Raw genomic sequence first — 17562 nt, forward strand, 5'->3', positions numbered from 1 at the left:
AAGCAGAGCCCCACATGGGGCTCCCTGCTCAGTGGGGAGTCTGCTTGTCCCTCTCCCTCAGCCCCTCCCCCCCACTCTCATGCTCTCTCTCACACTCTCTCTCAAATAAATAGATCAAATCTTTTAAAAAAAGAAATATTGAGCCCAAAATATCAATAATAAGAGCTTGAAAACACCTAAAACTAATATAACACTGTGTATCAACTATTGGGAAACACTGGTCTCTATACACTGCGGGATTCAAGCACAGCATCAATATTAGTATAATATTTTTTATTACAGGTGCATCTGGCAGTTCCAGGTAAGTCATAAAAACAGGACCTTAACAATTATATTAACTTCCTTTCCTCCCTCAGCCCCACTCTGCTATACAGTCATTACATCTGAATCCAAGGACTGAGTGATAAATTCTAGAAACAGAGGAGCTTATAACCCCCTATTGCCTCTGCAGAGATAAGAATCATAGCAATATTTAAAGTTATCTTATTAAGTTTACATTAAGTTCATCAAGCCCACTGTCAATTGAAAAGTATACAAATTCTTATAATTGGTACCTTCAGGCTGAGAAAAGCAACCAAGGATTATAAAATAAGAGTACCATTATAGAATGTGCTTAAAATTGCTGAGGGAAGTTGAGGAACCCCATAAATCAAAGCCTTTAAAAAAATTCTAGATTATTGCATGTGGAAGTATTTGTTAAAAGAAATTCTGTGCAACATAAATGGCCAAAGCTCAGTTTAGAGCACCTCTAATGTCTTCACTTAGGGTTCCAAATACAGCCTCAGATTTCCCAAGATCACCCAAGAAAGCCAAATTTGTACTTGGATCACTGGAGACTCGGTTTATAGTCCCCAGTCTATGGCCTCAAAAAATGACTTCCAGCTCTAAAAATCTGTGAACATTTTCAGTAAACTAATAGAGACTAACAATTATAATATACTAGCTAATACTCATATCAGACACTCTTCTAAATACTTCACATATATTTACTTATTGAATTCTAAAAAGAGCCTCATAAAGTATGTTCTATTATATATGAGAAAACTGAAACAAAATCAGTCTAAGTAACATGCTTATCATTACAGAGTCTAGTGTCAGAGCTGGGGTTTGAACACAAGCAGCCTGGCTCCATATTCTTTGTACTTAACCACTATGCTATAAAAAGAATCAGGTCCCTTAGATTTCAAGTGCTATGAAATACTCGTATCTTCAGAGATCTTCAGGATACTTGGCTTATCCACTGGATCACTGACTTCTCAATGGTCATATGGGAAATAAATACATTTCTACATACATATACACATACATATAAGCTGGGCCTAGATTCAGAGCTGTAATTCTACTGAGTTAATACAAAAATCCCCGAGGTTGTTCTCAAGGCTGTCCTGCAGTCTAATGGTCACAGCTATCCCCGCTGTTCCCAATCTCATGGCAGAGGATGTCCAGGGCCACCATCAGTGCCCTCGTCCCCATTTTCTTTATTCATTCACTCAACAGAAACCTACTCACCCCTACTCACTGGAGATATGGAGATGACAAATGCCAGTAATCATGTCAGTAAATTCTCAGTCTAGAGCAGGATTTAAATTCACGTAATCTATTACGCGTCAATGTGGCAAGTACTGTGCTGAAGGTAGAAACTGGGTGCTTTGGCAGCAAAAAGGAAAGAAACATCCAACTCAGCCTCCGGAGGACAGATGAACTTACTAGTAGAGGTAACATTTTATGACTGCAGTCTTGTAAAAGAAGTCAAAGAAAGTTTCAGGGGCAGAAGAGATGTCTGACAGGTAGAAAGAATCCCATGCACAAACAAATGTGGTGGAAATGATGAGGGTGTACTTATTTGAGAACTGCAGTTCTCCATACGGCTAGAGATTCTTGTGACCCAGTGGTGACAGATGAGAATGGCAACCTGGGCAAGGTTCTCAGCACAGAAGGCCCTGTGTGCTCCCTGCTAAAAATTCTGGAATCGTCCTAGAGGCAAGAGAACATTTTTTGAAGAATTTTAAGTCAAGGAGGGACCTGATAAAAATTGTGAATAATGTAATTGAACATTCCTGGGATGGGGAGGAGAGTTTTGGAGACAGTTCCAGCATAGTCCAGGGTGGTCCCTCAGAACTAAACCAAAGACAATATGACCTAGTATGTATAGGACACACGTCCAACCAAAGCTAATATGATAATCTGAGAATTAAACCTGTGATCTTGGTTATCATGGTTAATTCACTTACTATTGCTAACCATTCCTTGTGAATGGTATATGCCAAGAAAAAGTAAAACTTACTGTTAAGAGACTAAGAGCCCCAAAGTCCTCAAAATTAACACAGAGAAGTGAAAACCTATTCATCTCACTCTAAATTTTGCATGTCTTTAGCAACACTGAATATGAAAAAGCACTGAAAAAGCATGTATGTGTACCCAGAATTTTGCTAGGTCTTTTCACAAATGAAGCCTGGAAAATCTAAAGACAATGATTAAGGAGACAAAACGGACCTACACTAAACTTCTTCTTGGGTCAACTAAGAAAGATAAAACAGTAGCCTCATCTGAACACCTGAAAGTTCATGTAAAAAATTTAATAGTGTTGCTGTTCTTGACAGAATTTTTGAGGTTTGCATTCTTAAGTTACCTACTAGAAGCAAAGTTTGAGATTACAGAAAACCTGCCAAAGGGAATCTGAAAATGACTCACCCACTTGTGATTAAATTCGGCTAGCATTACCTGAGTCATAATCATACATGAATATACATCTGCATTTAGATATAAACTTTTAAGTGAAAAGCATTAGCCAATTCAGAGACCTATTGACTCCCCAAGTCATCACCACTTTTCAACACATTGGACACATTAGGTTAGAAGTATTCAATCTCTGAGTCAGAACATTTAGGTCTTTTCAAATCCTTGAACATTGGGGAGTTCAGAGCCAGAGGTAAACTGTAATGAATAGATCAGTCCACGGGGTATATGCAGGGTCTGTGAATTGTGTACATGACCTTCTGGAGAATAAGCTTTCCTAGTATGTGGTACACCTACTTGATTAAGGACAGAATTTCAAATCGAATGCTATTGCTTTTGTGAGTAGAATTAAACTTAATGGCATATGAATGTAAATTTTTTATGATTTAATTGTAGCCTTCACTAGAAATGCCCCTTTCATTTTAGAAAGAAAAGAGGAAAGAATCATAGAAACAGCAGCAAAAAAATTATATGAAAATCCAAGGTCATGTCCATTTAGGCCACTGCTGATGTTCCTTCATAAAGTCTTTAAAGGGAAAAAGATACTCTCATAAAACAAATCTTTACATGTAAAAAATGTGGTGGGCCTCATTCAGACCTATACCTCTCTCTATGTAGGAAACATACTGATCACTTTTATTTTCTAAGTATTAAATTGAAATAAAGTTGCAGATTGGTTAATAAGAATATTCAAGTAATACTAGGGTGAGCAGACGTACCTTTGGCCCACATATTACTCTGGAGATAGCTTATGGTAGTTGAGAGTTGTTTTGTTTTGTTTTTTAGTGGAGGGCAGGCTAACATACCACAGCAGGTACTGTGAATGGACCCCCTTCTCCGAGGACCCTTTTGCAGTGATTTTCGCACACCAGAAGTCCCTTACAGAGACTCTGGGAGCCAGCAATGGCTGGAGGACAGTGTTGGTGAGTGATTCACGGGCCACCCATGTTCTGCTTCACTCAGAACAGTGAATATTTCTCCAGTGGGCACAGTGTCAGTTTTCACTTGGATAAAGGGGTCTGTGGCTCAATACATAAATAAATTAAAAATGAAAACCACTGTTTCAGTGAAAAAAAATACATTCAAGTTATAAAACAGATGATCGGCAGCAAAACAAAAGTGTTCACCTAGAGAAAACCTTAAAGATGTAAAGTCTGAAAGGATATCCATGCAAACTGAAAGTGTTTCCAAAATATGGGTGACCCCGTTATAATTTAAACTTGCCTCTAGAAATGCAGTATGCAGTCCTTATTAGTTGGTTCAACATGAATGCGTAGATTTGAGAGTCATACCCAGCATTCAGGCTTAAAACAACAGCAAAAGTAACAACAGCAACCAAAACCCTGTAAAATCCATAGTATCTAACCAATAGATAAGGCCTGAAAAACAAAGGAAAATTCTACGTATATGTGAAATATTAAAAAGATCTAGTCATAAGTTCCTGTCATTTGGGAAGCATTCTAAAGTAACAGTTTCTCCAAATTCAGTCATTTGCCACCAACCTTCATGATTTTGGCTATTTTAGCCAAGCATTTACTCACTGTTACTTCATCTGCTTCTTTAAATAGGCGCTTTCTAAAATTTAATTTGTTTTACTTCAATACTTCTTTTTGGACTTTTCTTAAACAATATTATCTGTGAAATTATAGGTTTAATGTGAAATTTAACGTATCTTTCTAATATCCTTAGAAATAAATACATAACCAATAATAGAAAAAGAAAATGTTCAGAGAGCACCTACAATGAACTCATATCCGGCTGGTGGGAGCAACTGCCTAGAGCAACCGTTAAGGATAAGGACTCTGAGGTCAGACTACAGAGTTGGAATCCTGGCTCCACTCCACTGCATAACTGGTCTCAGTTTCCTCACCTGTAAAATGGGAATGCTAAAAGTAACGCATTTATGGCATAGTTGAAAAGATAAAATTAGCTAATCCACATAAACACCTTCAGGTGTTTCGCATAAAGTAAAGCCTCAGGAAATGTCAGCTGGGATGCTATGACGATGATAATGATTGATGATGGCAATGACTGATGACAAGAATGGTGATGACTTACACGGACATAAAAATTACAACTGTATAAAAACAGATCTGACAATTTCTATTTAAAAATATACTTTGAGATATGAACATACTTAAGAAAAAATGCTTTCGGTGTAAAATCTCAAGATGGCTACTCAATTTTGGGGGTTTTGGTGGGGGTTGTTTTTTTTTTTTTAAAGATTTTATTTATTTGACTGAGAGAGAACATAAGCAGGGGGGACGGACAGGCAGAGAGAGAGGGAGAAGCAGGCTCCTCCCTGAGCAGGGAGCCCAATGTTGGGCTCGATCCCAGAACCCTGGGATCATGACCTGACCGAGGCACCCCTTCAATATTGGTTTAATGCAACTTCACTTTGAAAGTATTCCAATGTGATGACAGCAATCAAACTTTCAATATAAAAATATCTACCTGTGAAAAAATAATATTTAAAAAAATCCATGGGGTGCCTGGATGGCTCAGTCAGTTAAGCATCTGCCTTTGGCTCAGGTCATGAATCCCAGGGTCCTGGGATCAAGCCCCAAATGGGGTTCTCTGCTCAGCGGGGAGCCTGCTTCTCCCTCTCCCTCTGCCTGCCGCTCTGCCTACTTGTGCACGCTCTCTCTCTCTCCCTCTCTCTCTCTGTGTCAAATAAATAAATAAAATCTTTAAAAAAAAAAATCCTAACATGATAATATAGGTCTTTATCCCATGGCCCAAAAGTACACCAAAATAAATGTACTTATTGTATATAAATAAAAGTTTTTAAAATATGAGCATGTCCTATTAAAATGTTTCATATGAAGAAAAAAATTAGAATTCCTGACATTTTAATATGGTGTTATTCATCAGCCATGGACTGAAATCTCAGGGTGAGAAAAGGGCCAGGCCAATGCTGAAAGGTTTCAAATATCAAACCATACTATTATGTCAGTGACCTAAGATCAATTAGCACCTTTCAATGACAGAAAAGGTTACCGTGAGACTCAGAGGTGCACTCTCTGAAACTATTTTAAACCACCATAAAAATGTGGTATTGATAACTCAAAATGCTTTCTATTTTTAAAATAATCCATTTCATCTCTTTTTCTGAAAGACAGAAAAGGAGTTAGGGCAGTAAGGGTAGTGGCATTCATTTTCAGTACCTCTCTACTAGTAGAAACATAGCTGGATACACGAAAGAATCACAAAGTTCAAGAGTAAAATGGCGTATCACCAAGGCATATACTAATGTGTAGTGCCAAGAGCAATATTAGGTGACAGTAATGTTTACAAAGTCTTCAAACCTCTTAAAAGCAATCAAAATTGCTTGTACTGTGCTTGAATATGTGATTCTTGTTTATTTTCTTCCACTCAAGTTCAAACTAAATGATGCCAAGTTTGGCTCCATGTACAATTTAATGAATATTCAGTGCCCCCCATGTTAAAACACATCTAACTGAATGCAGCATTACACATACTGCAATTAAATACACTGCTGCATCTCATCCATCTCTACAACAAATGCCTGAAAGATCATGTCATTTCTTAGTTCACTGGGGAAAATTCACCAGAGCAGCAGGTACATTGCAATGTCATCCATTCGTTCTCGTGTTGATTTCATGCACCTAGTAACCATTGTAATAAAATCCCCCAACTACATTTCTGAATACAATTAGTTTAAGATATTCTATAGGAAGACACATTGTAAGAGCTTAGAATGTGTAAAAATAATATTCATTTAAAAAAGAAACTGTCGTGATTATATTCTCACTGAAAAAATAAGGTGTTTGATAGAGGTTTGTTCAGTTCTTCAATGAAAAGATTCAAAACAACTTCTGCTTTTGATACTACGCTTTTCTGTTTGTTTCTTAAATGAGTGATCTGAAATATTTACAACCAGACAGTACCTAATTTTAGGTTTTAAGTGCTTTAACAGCTCCGTGAAATATGATCAGCAGCTGCAATACAGAACTATGGTGAATAAAGTCCTTATAAAGGGGGCCTGTTTTTACTGAATGTTCAGTGTTCCTGCATTTACCTAAAGGGAAAAAAAAAGATAATGAAAAAACATAATAAATACCCATGCTCTTAAATTACTTAACACTTCACTAAGTCTTGAAAAGGATTATCTCCCCTCTTCTTGGATTCTCTATAAAAATGTGAGGTTTCATTGGGTAAATTTAATTTTATTATTTGAAAGTTAGAATGTGAACTTTCCAACATCCTAAATCTTCATAACAATAGTTATGGCTTTTCTACCATTCTACTTTTCTAAAAGTCCTGGATAAATTAATTTCAGTGCATAGATTTTTTTAAATGAAATACCAAGCCACATAAATATATTTTTAGACATGGCATCAGTCATTTAGAGCTTGCAACAGAGATTGAAAACATGAAACTGGACACTCTATTTCCCGTGGGTATGTAAAATTTATTTACACCCCAAATCACAACATAAATAAAAAGGAAACTCTTAGAAATGGAAAACTGAGCTTTCTCTTTTTTCTAATTCAAAGACATTTTTTAGAAGAAAAAATAAATTACAGCAAAATGACAAACTACTCATCTGCCAACCTCCCTTCTAAAAAGAAACTTTTATGCAAAGGCAATTTTTTTTTTCAGCCAGCTTCTACAAATCCTCTAGAATGCAGCATCTGTATTTCCTAATAAGAATAATGATTGTTCCTGAACCAATTTTTTCTTATACAAATCTTAGGGTTTACTTTTTAATTTTTAAATTTGAACACATGATTTCATTATCTATGAATATATACATAAAGCTTTCCATTTTGTATAAGAGAAATTGTTTCTAATATCCAATGAATTAAATACTTCCTAATAAAAAATAAGTAAATCTTTTTATTTCCATTATAATTGTGAAACAACCTCTATGATGGCCTTAAAATGTTGAAGGGTACTCTTGTCAGGTAATTGACAAAGGAAAAGAGGCTTTTGAAAACCACACGATTTTAAACCTTCACTTGTTATGAAAGACAAAAATATGTCCCTAGCAATTAAAAAAAAAGACAGTTTACAAATAATCTAATTATATTAGTTTCAAAGTTGTAACTGTCAAAAGTTTTAATTTTCTTTCTTGTACAGTCATTTCTAAAAATTGGTTTAACTCTGAATGACTTACAACTTTTAATCGGGTGGAACAAACTATTTTTATGGTTTATAATAACAATAAAAATGGATGCGGTTATATCTGCCTTTGGTATTGTTGCCATAAAAATCAGATTCTGGCAGTCTAGCTCCACACAAAACAGTCTGTCTCTTGTTACTACTGCTACTTATTTCTTAGGATAATGTTATTTGAAAAACACACACACAAATGCCTTTGAGTGCAGTCTCCTAAAACGCACCACACCACGTATCAAATATTTTGTTTTAGGATTCTCTCCCCGCCCCCTTTCCTCGTTCTTGGTTCTTCAGCTACAAGCTGTCCAGAAACATTATAAAAGAAGAAGAAGAAGGAAAGGAAACATTTCTGCTTAAAACCAAGTTCTACCCAGGAAAGGTTATCAAGTACGATCCTTGTCCTGACGGGGTTTTAAAAATAAAAACAAAAACAACCCAACCAACAAAACACCATCATTGACTTTCAATACTGCCAGTCACCTATGTGTAAATGAAACTTCAGAAGCTGCTAAAGGGGAGCCCGCGGTTGTTAAACACTCCTAGGACTCCCACCTAAGTCCCAAAGGAGCGCGCACAGAAACTGACAAACGCAGGAGGGTGCAAAACGCGGCCGCTGAGAAGAGCAACAAAATGCCATATTCGAGAAGGTATGTTTCGCTACATCAATTACGTTGATCCCAGGGTGCCAAGCCAAAAGGGGTAAGGGAGAAAGAAAACTGTTAAGTATGAGCTCTTAATGTGAAACCTAACCTGTTGGTTCTCTTAGGTATCAGATTTTGGAAGTGTCTGTAATGACAGCCAGGAAAGCAAATTAATGGCCAAAGGCCCACTGGGTTTGAACACGAGACTCCTGTTACCTCCTTACAGATCAAGTACACAACACACACACACGCACACGGAGATGCTCCACGTGGAACTGCTCTGAAACCAAAACACACGCCCCGTCGCTATCCTGCAGGCACCTTGGCAGAAAGGGCCCAGGGACCTGCACCTTCCTCCACTGCCCTCAGGTTAAGGATTCATGAATGACTGCCCGCTCTGGAGTGCTGGGGAGAGACGAGCGGGGAGCGCGGGGAGAGGAGACTGTCTCCAAACACTACCCTCCCACCCACCCCACACACACACTCACCCGGAGCACAAACCCCACTAGCCTTCAAGGGAAGGAGGGAGAGAGGTGGCGGGGAGGACAGACACTGCCACCCCAACGAGGGATTGATTGCTCTTGGGTTTCGCTACCGCCCTGCCACGGGACGCGGTCCGCAAATTTCCTTACAGTTCCAAGCTATTCAAATCATGCTTACAAAGAAAGAGACATCTTTAAAGTGTTACTAAACGAAAAGTTCTGGCTGCTGTGTGGCGCAAAATAAAACAAGCACACACTCGGTCTTCTTCCGAATCCCGCTTAACCACGCGAAAACAGCCGTTTCCAGCGCCTCAACCAGCCCAGACCCAGCAAGCTTTGAAACGAGAGAAAACCTGCTCTCCGCAGCCAGGTCCCTTCGTTTGGAGAAGTTATAATCCCTCCATGGCATCCGCGTCCCGAGCCAATGAACGCGACTCCTCTGACAAGGCGCCTCTAATTTCACGGACCCTGGCAAGCTGCAGGAAACATTCGGTCCACGCCGCATAAAAACTATTAAAGTGGGATGGCCGCAGTTTAAAAGGCCGGTTCGTGCCTCGAGATTAGAGCACATGCAGTGAACGTACACGCATGCAGCACCGTGAAAATGCCAGGAGCCTGGGTCCTCCACCGGACCGGGTCAGCATCCCTGTGTCAGGCTTATCTAGGGGGTAGTCGCAGTAATAAATATCACTGGAAGAATGTACGGGAGCCTGGGGGGGGGGGGGAGACAGGTAGGAGCGGCGCTCCGCGTCCCGCCGCGGCCCTGCAGCAGCCCCGCAGGCATGGAGAAGACCCTCGGGGCGCGGGGTGTCCTCCCGGGCAGAAGGCACCACTGCAGCCCCGGCGGCCTGGGCCTCGGGCGGGCTTGCTGCACTCCGCCTCCGCGCGCCTGCTGGGAATCGGCGCCCACACCCCGTCCCGCCGTACGTCCCCAGTCCCCGGGGCTCCGCGCCCCCGGCAGAGCCGCGCGCACTTCCCCGGAGAGAGTTCACAGGCTCCCCGCAATCCGGACCCCGCGGGCGGGGAAGAGGAGAAGGGGCACTCACCTCCCCGCAGCCCGGACTGCCTCGGGATCTGAAGTTCAAGTGTCTGTCCCAGCCGCGGACCCGTGCTTCTGTATTTAGGTATTTACTCTCGTTCCTTCCAGTGTCGGAGTTTCCCCTTCGCGTTGTGCCTCTGGTGAAAACAGGACATCCCCTTCGGCCACCCCCCCAACAAATAGCGTACACTAGTGGGGGAGAAACGGGGCGGGGGGAGAAGCCGGCTCCGAGGGGGAGGAGGAAAGGAGAGAAGCCAAAACTCTGGACTAAGACAGGGGTGGGGAAAAAGTGGAAGAAAAGAAAAAGAGAGCGTGCGCACCGCCACCGCTGTCGCCTCTGCCCCGCTTTTCCAAACTAAGCTCTTTCCCCCTCTGAACGGGAGCGACAACTTCACGTGGACAGGCTCGAAGTTTTGCGCGGAAGCCGGGAGCGGCCGAGCGTGCGCCGCGCCGCGGGCAGCCTTGCACTTGCGCGCGGGGTTGGGGGCGGGGGACGCCGCCGCCGGCGCCCGCGGCCACTGGAAGCCGCCGGGGGGGCCCCGGGGCGGGCGGCGCGCAGGGACCAACTCCTTTTTATTCGACCTCGCTGACTGCCTGTTGTCATCGTTCGCGGTCCCGCGTGGGGACCGCTTGGGACCCTCGGAGTCCCTGGTGGCGCCGCAGTAATCTCCGCGCCCTCCGCGCCGCCCCCACCCCGCCCCCCACGGGCCTGGCGCCGGCCGCTGCCACCCGCGATTGAGGGGAGGGACCCGCGACCGCACTCCTCTCCCCGGACGAGGGAACCGCTGTCTGTCCCCCACCTGCTTCTGCGGGGCAGCTCAGGAGTTGCCTGCCACTCCGCCGCTACCCAGTCCCCGGGTGTAGGCCATTTCGGGCCCCCTGCCGGATTCCTTTCCACTTACCCCAAGGGAGAAGACAGAAGGGACTTCGCCTACTTGCAACGACGTAAAAGAAAAACCAACCCACGCCAGTCGGAAGGGACGAAATACCCTTTTGCGTGAAGATGTATGCTAGGAACGAGTAAGCAGTCTGGGGGTAGGCTTTGCTGGGAAGGGCCTGGGCCCCTTCCAGCGCTGGGCACAGGTATAGGCATCCCTTCCAGACGCCCAAAGGTCAGGCAGCGTCAGAGCTTCCCCAGGCACATTGCTGAAGTGACATTTCATGCCTAAGCCTTCTGCGCATGCATTATGCACCCACATAGAATTTAATATTCTATACGAACATATGTGTATATCACAACCAGGGGCTGCGGCAAAGTAGACAATAAACAACACATAAATTTTGCATCCGTTTAATCACTTCTCCCTGAAACCTATTGTCTATTTTAGGAGCATCTTTAATTGTCACATCGATTTTAAGTGTTTTAATTTATTGAGAATTTACTGTCAGTCATTATACCGGTCCCTTCTGGTAGGTGTATGTTCGTTTAATTTTCACAACTCTAAGGTGGTTATTGTATGGTGATTATTTAAGCCCGTGCAAGAGATAAGGAGACTAGGCCCAAAGAAACCTAAGTAACTTCACCAAAGAGAACCCAGTGGTCTCTAACCACAAAGCCTATGATTCAACAAGCAGCTCCCCACATAACCTTAGATGTGGTGGGAGAGATTACAAGGTACCCAGTAGAACTTACTCCTATTCAAAGAAAATTTAGTTTTCATGTTTTGTCAACTTAAATTATTTTCTGTAAAAATTTCGGAAAAATATTTCCCCCTTTATTTCAGCTTGGTCTTTTGCAACTGACATCAAGACTGTTGGGTTCAAAAGCAAAAACCAGTTGAATTCTTGTAATTACAGCTTATTTTTTAATTAGTGGGGCATTGTCCACAATTATGAACAGGCAATGGAAAAGGTGAGGTTGTAAATTTAAACTCATAAAGGCACTCACTGCCACTCTCCCCACTCACTGGGTGTCGATCTTGCCTGCAGATTTATTTTGAAGGCCTAGACCTGCCAGGCACCATGTTCCTTTTTCTGCTTCTCCAGGTGGAAAGGGTTCTGGTGGTGGATTTGGTGCAAAAAGGATTTGGAGCATGATCTGAAGCATATCGTGGCCTGAAGAGGATGTCAGTTAATATACATGTAAGACAGAAATATCAATGGGAAGACTTAATTAACTTTGCAGATCTTATTTTCCCCCATTTTACAGGTGAGAAAATTAAGGGCTCAGAATTTTTAGCAGCGTCCTAGTAAACGGCAGACCTAAAATTCAAAGCAGCCTCTGTGCAACCCTAAAGACCACTGTTAGCCACTGTGATGCTATTATTATTAATAGAGTAGTCAGAAAAATAGCAAATATTTTTAGTACAGTGTATGCGTTTCAATGACTATCAAATACGTAAAAAGTAAGTGCAAATGCTGAATTTAATACTCTCCTCATAAGACCACAATTTTTGAATTTCATTTTGGCATGAAACATTGTTAGTGTGACCTCTAAATAAAGGTGGGGAGATGCACAATTTGGATACAGCAGAATTTCATACGCTAGCATACTGTTCATACAAATAACTTTTTAGCATGGTTTTTTTACACCCTTCTAAAATCAGATTTTCAGCAAGACTGACCTTGCTTTCAATTTACTTTGCTCCAATGTGGTATTTTTATACATCTTCATAAGAATGTATTTATAGAAGTTATTTTAAAAAACCAGAATTAATTATATCACAGTATTCAACTTTTTATTACTATCTTTGAGTCCATCTAGTCTTAAATGTACATAGATTACATGGACACTAACAAGAGTGATATAAAATGTCATATTTCAGTCCAAGTTTGAAATAAGAAATTGAGCATAGGAAACAAAGAATTTTGAGGTTCCATAGGCAAAATATATTGCTTGTTTAAATAAGCATTATTTCCATCATATCTATTGAATACCGCTTTTATAATTATTGCTAGATCATCTGTAGTATTTTAACTTAATATTTTCCTTTAAACTATTTGTATTATAAGCTTATCTGACAAAAGAAACTTCTTATCATCATAAATGGAAAATCAATATAATTTACCATAAATAGGAAATAACCTTGCAAATGAATCTGTATTATGTAAAATTATTTATTCTATGCCACCTAAAATTATTTCACACACCAGTCTGAGAAACACTGGTTTAAAGAATTACATTCCTTATGTCCCTCAGGCTCTCCAAAACATATTTTCAAGCCTTTCCTTTCCTTTACTGTAGAGAAATGATGTTGAGTCCAAGATGCTTTGAGGTGTTACCTTTAAAATTCTGTTTTTATTCAATTATTGATTTCCTTGCCTAAAATATACTTGTATCTGAAGTTGAAGTATCTTTTTAAAATTAATTTATTGTTTATTGTTTTTCTTAGTATCTTACTTGTAAAATTCGAAGAATTCATAAGCACACAATTAGAAACCAAATTACTCTCTAGAGAGACTATACCAGTTACCCATTACCCTCCCCTTCCATCTGCCCCCTCAACACTTCATCTTAGGCCTTAACCTCTGAGAAAGAAATATTCCAACTGTTAACCTCGTGAAGTGGCAGCATCTATTGGCCCAGTCTGGTACTGCAACAAAGTTCTACAAGGCAATGAAGGGGAGAGGAAAAAGTAAAACAATGAGAGGGGGTCAAAGAGCTTGAAAAGACAGGTGGGGAAATTCTGAAATCTGCTGGAAAATTCTGGAAGTGATTCAGAAACACTAACAAACCCTACATGACACGAATAAGGTCATCAGAATATCGATAAATGTCCAACTTAATTGGAGAAAAGACATGTTTTGGGGAGCAAAAAATAATGTGACTTTATACTGAAAATCGGTGGAAATCAAAGATTCCCTTATTAGCAATTCCTTTAGCCAACCCCTCTAGGGCCGGATGCTTCTGCAGTTGTCATCTACTTACTATTTGTTTATTTTTCATGTGTGCATGGTACTACTGGGCATTGGGTTTTATAGAAGACAAATTAAAAAACAAAGCCCTCTAGGAGCTCATAATCCAAAATGTCATTTTTATTTTAATTTCATTTAAAAGCAACCTTAAGGGAAGACCATTCCATCACTTTAGTAAGAACAAATTTCAGGCTAAAAAATTTTAATGAGACACTACATTCACCAACAAAAGAAAACAGAAGACTGGATGCTTATAGAAATAATCCCAAAATAGATCTTTTGAGTTACTCCATTGGTGGACCTTTGAACTCCAGCTGGAAGTATACACAGTTCTTAAAAAAAAAAAAAAGTCATTCAATTGTTTCTTAGCAAATTCTAAGCAAACCCTTTGAGCTTTGGGAGAATGGCCTTTCAGAAGCCAGCACCCATACGAACTAAGTTTAACGCTGTTTTACTCAACTACTCTACCCAGGACAGATTACGGGAACCAATGAGGATAAGACACAATTGCCCAGGAATCTAAAGGGCTATGCTGCTGGTTTACTAAAATCTGCAAATAAACACACATTCTGAGTAATTTTGTGCAAACAGATCAAGCTTAAAAAGGTTTCTACTGGTTTATGAAAGTGAAGAAATCGGATCTGCAGGGGACCTGTTGGGTCATTCTCTTCTGCTGGGCTCTCTACTAAACTTCCTCATTCTTGGCAGAGTCTCTAAAGAAAAAGAAATAAATGCACACTCTCTGGGAGACAGCTTCATTATATTTACTTTTAAATTCTCTCTTGAAATTTTTTCTCAAGTTAAATCCTTTTAGTACCATATTATGCAATTCTACTCTATCTTTCATGTTTACACCCAACCTTCAGATGTTTATAAACAGATATCATGCCCACTTTTAGTCATCTGTGAGCCACGTTAAACAAATGTAAGGCCTTTTAATCTTGTTTCAGCTCAGTCTCTCCAAGCCCTTAATCATTCTTATTGCTTGTCTCTGAACTATTTCCAGTTTCCTAGATGTTCATTTTTGTGAGACGGATCCCACATTGAGCGCATTGTTCCAGGTGTGGTCTCATTAGCATACTAGAATGAGTCCTTTTTTTTTTCTTTTTCTTCTGTGGCCTTATGTTTTGGCTTCATTGCAAACTCCCACCAACTCATGCTACTTTACCTACTCTCACAAACTTACATGTAACTTCTTTCTCTATTTTCGCTTCAGCAGAGTTTCTTCTGGCATACTGCAACAATCTGGAAGTACTCCAAATGCATAGTTCTAAATGATAATAGGAGTCAATATATGAACAATATCGCTTGGTTGTCCTTTTGATTTCAGGGGCTTATAACTACATTTCAAATAAGGAAAGATCTGGGTGCCTGAGTGGCTCAGTTGTTAAGTGTCTGCCTTTGGCTCAGGTCATGATCCCAGGGTCCTGGGATCGAGCCCCACATCAGGCTCCCTTTTCCATGGGGAGCCTGCTTCTTCCTCTCCCACTCCCCCTGCTTGTGTTCCTGCTCTCTCTGTCTCTGTCAAATAAATAAATAAAATCTTTAAAAAAAAGAGATCTAACCTCCTTTTTAATACAACTCTTTATTATATATACTTATGATGTTCATCTACTTATAAAAGAAATCCACTGATTACAATTCCAAAGTCCCCAAAGTCCACTGATGATAATTCTGAAGTGCCCAAATTATGAAGGGCAAATAAATCAATTTGACAATTTTAAGGTAATGTATTTGGCATGGTTAACTCCATTACCTATTTATTTTATAAAATCTCAAAGTTAGGAAGACTGCTATATTGCAGATATCCATTTAGACTGAATATTTTTTAATGAAAACATTTTAATATAACTGAAAATTTAAAGGAAGCTTTCTAATGTCCATTCTTTTCAGTATATCCTAGATTTAGAAACCATGGCTTTATACATTTTTTTTTAATTTTAGCTGTATATTCTCACCCCCACCCCTAACACACATTAAAATGACTTTCCTATTCACTTGATTCTTTTATTCTGACACCAACCATCTCAAAATAAGTGGTCAACCCTCAGTGCATCTACTTCTGCACCCTGTTAAATCCTAGAAACCTGACTTCGTTCTCTTTTCTTTACAGAGACTGCTCTCTTTAAAATCATCAGTGGTCATTCAAATGGTCATTTCTTCATCACCTTTGACTTCCGGGAAGCATTAGGTATTATCAACAGCCTTCTGCTATCCAGTAGCCTTCTCCTCTTTCAACTTCCATGATTCTGTGTTTATCCCTCGATTGTACTTCTCTAGTTTCTATGGCACCACCTTCATAGAGGCCCAACAGTTAGAATTCGTCCTCACTCTCTTTCTTACCTTTCATATACAACGAGTCAACAGGACAAGTTTATTTTGCATTGGCAGTTCTCCTTATCTGCCCTTCCATTTCCTTCTCACTGCTGCCTCCCCAGGCAAGATTCTGCATAACTGTCATCCTCCTCCCCTAGGCTCTCTTCAGCTAATCCATTACACAGAGATAGGAGTTTGTCTTTCTCTAAAGTACAGCTCTGGTCTCAGTGAAAATACACGGTAAGTTTCAAATGTCGATTTAATAAAGTGCAAACATCTAAGCCAGCAGTGAACTGCCCAGAGCAGATGTGGCAAACCAGAACCTTTCATCTTCCTTACCCTCTCATGCAGTCTCTAGTATATAGCAGGTGACTGATATTTACTTACATAAATTAATTAATCAATTGAAATTAGGTACTTAAATGAAAGCTGACCAAATACTTCAGTTGTTAACCTGCTTGCAATAGACAGAGAATAGTCAGTATAATGGGAATCTTCCTCCTATGTGTCTAATTCATTTGTAGGTAATGCCAACACATAGAGGATCCCCTTTGGGCAATTTGATACCCTTTAAGCCCAAAACGACTTCCCTCTTTTGTATTCTACTTTTTACTATTTCCCATTGGCAGAGATGAAATGTTCTGCATGTGTCCTACAATTCGGGATCTGTGATGAATCATCCCAGCTTCATGACCGTTTCCAAAGTGGTCTATGAGTTCAAGAAAACAGAGATTGGGATATATGGCTCAGGAGGGGAATTTGAGGACTACTCACCCAGATAGGAGGCCTGGGGCAGAAACAAGCAAGAGGAGAGGGACTCAGGATGACAGCCTTTTTTTCCCTCTATTAGTAGACCTCATGTAGTGCTGGGGACCTAAGATGTACTCATTATTATTGTACTCATTAAAAGAACTTCCCTGGGGTGCCTGGGTGGCTCAGTCAGTTAAGCATCTGCCCTAGGTTTGGGTCGTGATCTCGGGGTCCTGGCATCCAGCCCCGCATTGGGCTCCCTGCTCAGCGGCGAGCCTGCTTCTCCTTCTCCCTCTGCCCCTTCCCCTCGTTCATGCCCCCCCCATAGATAAATGAATTTTTTAAAAAACTAAAAATAAAAGAACTTACTTGGCTTCAGACTCCTGCTAACTTGATATTACCTGAAAGTGCACCATAGTTACCCTATCTGAAATAAAAGGATGAGCCCACACTCCTTTGTTTCAGGATGAAATGAGCCAGCGCAAGTGAAAAATCTTTGTGGTTTCTAAAGTGCTATATACTCATATAAGACAAAGCCTTGAGGAGGTCTTCAAGCTGTTGCTCCTCATCTCTGCCTCTTTGAAACAGTTGAGTGCTT

At 40.5% G+C, this 17562-nt stretch overlaps 1 protein-coding gene and 1 long non-coding RNA gene across 12 annotated transcripts in view; one reads left to right on the forward strand and one right to left on the reverse strand.

Annotated features, from left to right (window-relative positions):
* Positions 1 to 11079, reverse strand: part of EYA4 (EYA transcriptional coactivator and phosphatase 4) — a 264743-nt gene extending 253664 nt beyond the window's left edge. For 7 of the 11 annotated variants that reach the window (XR_013441109.1, XM_036097432.2, XM_078054711.1 and 4 more), the window contains exons 1-2: positions 10946 to 11071; positions 10051 to 10180 (exon numbers count right to left, since the gene is read on the reverse strand). The gene's annotated coding sequence lies outside the window, so the exon portion shown is untranslated. Of the gene's footprint in view, positions 1 to 9357; positions 9455 to 10050; positions 10457 to 10945 lie in introns of those variants that run through there. The other 4 variants (XM_036097424.2, XM_036097414.2, XM_078054709.1 and 1 more) reach the window with 3 other exon arrangements.
* On the forward strand, positions 10925 to 16041 carry LOC118539093 (uncharacterized). The gene is made up of 3 exons (XR_004918950.2): positions 10925 to 11063; positions 12030 to 12125; positions 16012 to 16041. It is a non-coding gene; the product is annotated as an uncharacterized LOC118539093 (long non-coding RNA).
* The last annotated feature ends 1521 nt before the right edge of the window (positions 16042 to 17562 follow it).

This window comes from Halichoerus grypus, chromosome 9, assembly GCF_964656455.1.
Source record: "Halichoerus grypus chromosome 9, mHalGry1.hap1.1, whole genome shotgun sequence".
Lineage (NCBI taxonomy): Eukaryota > Metazoa > Chordata > Mammalia > Carnivora > Phocidae > Halichoerus > Halichoerus grypus.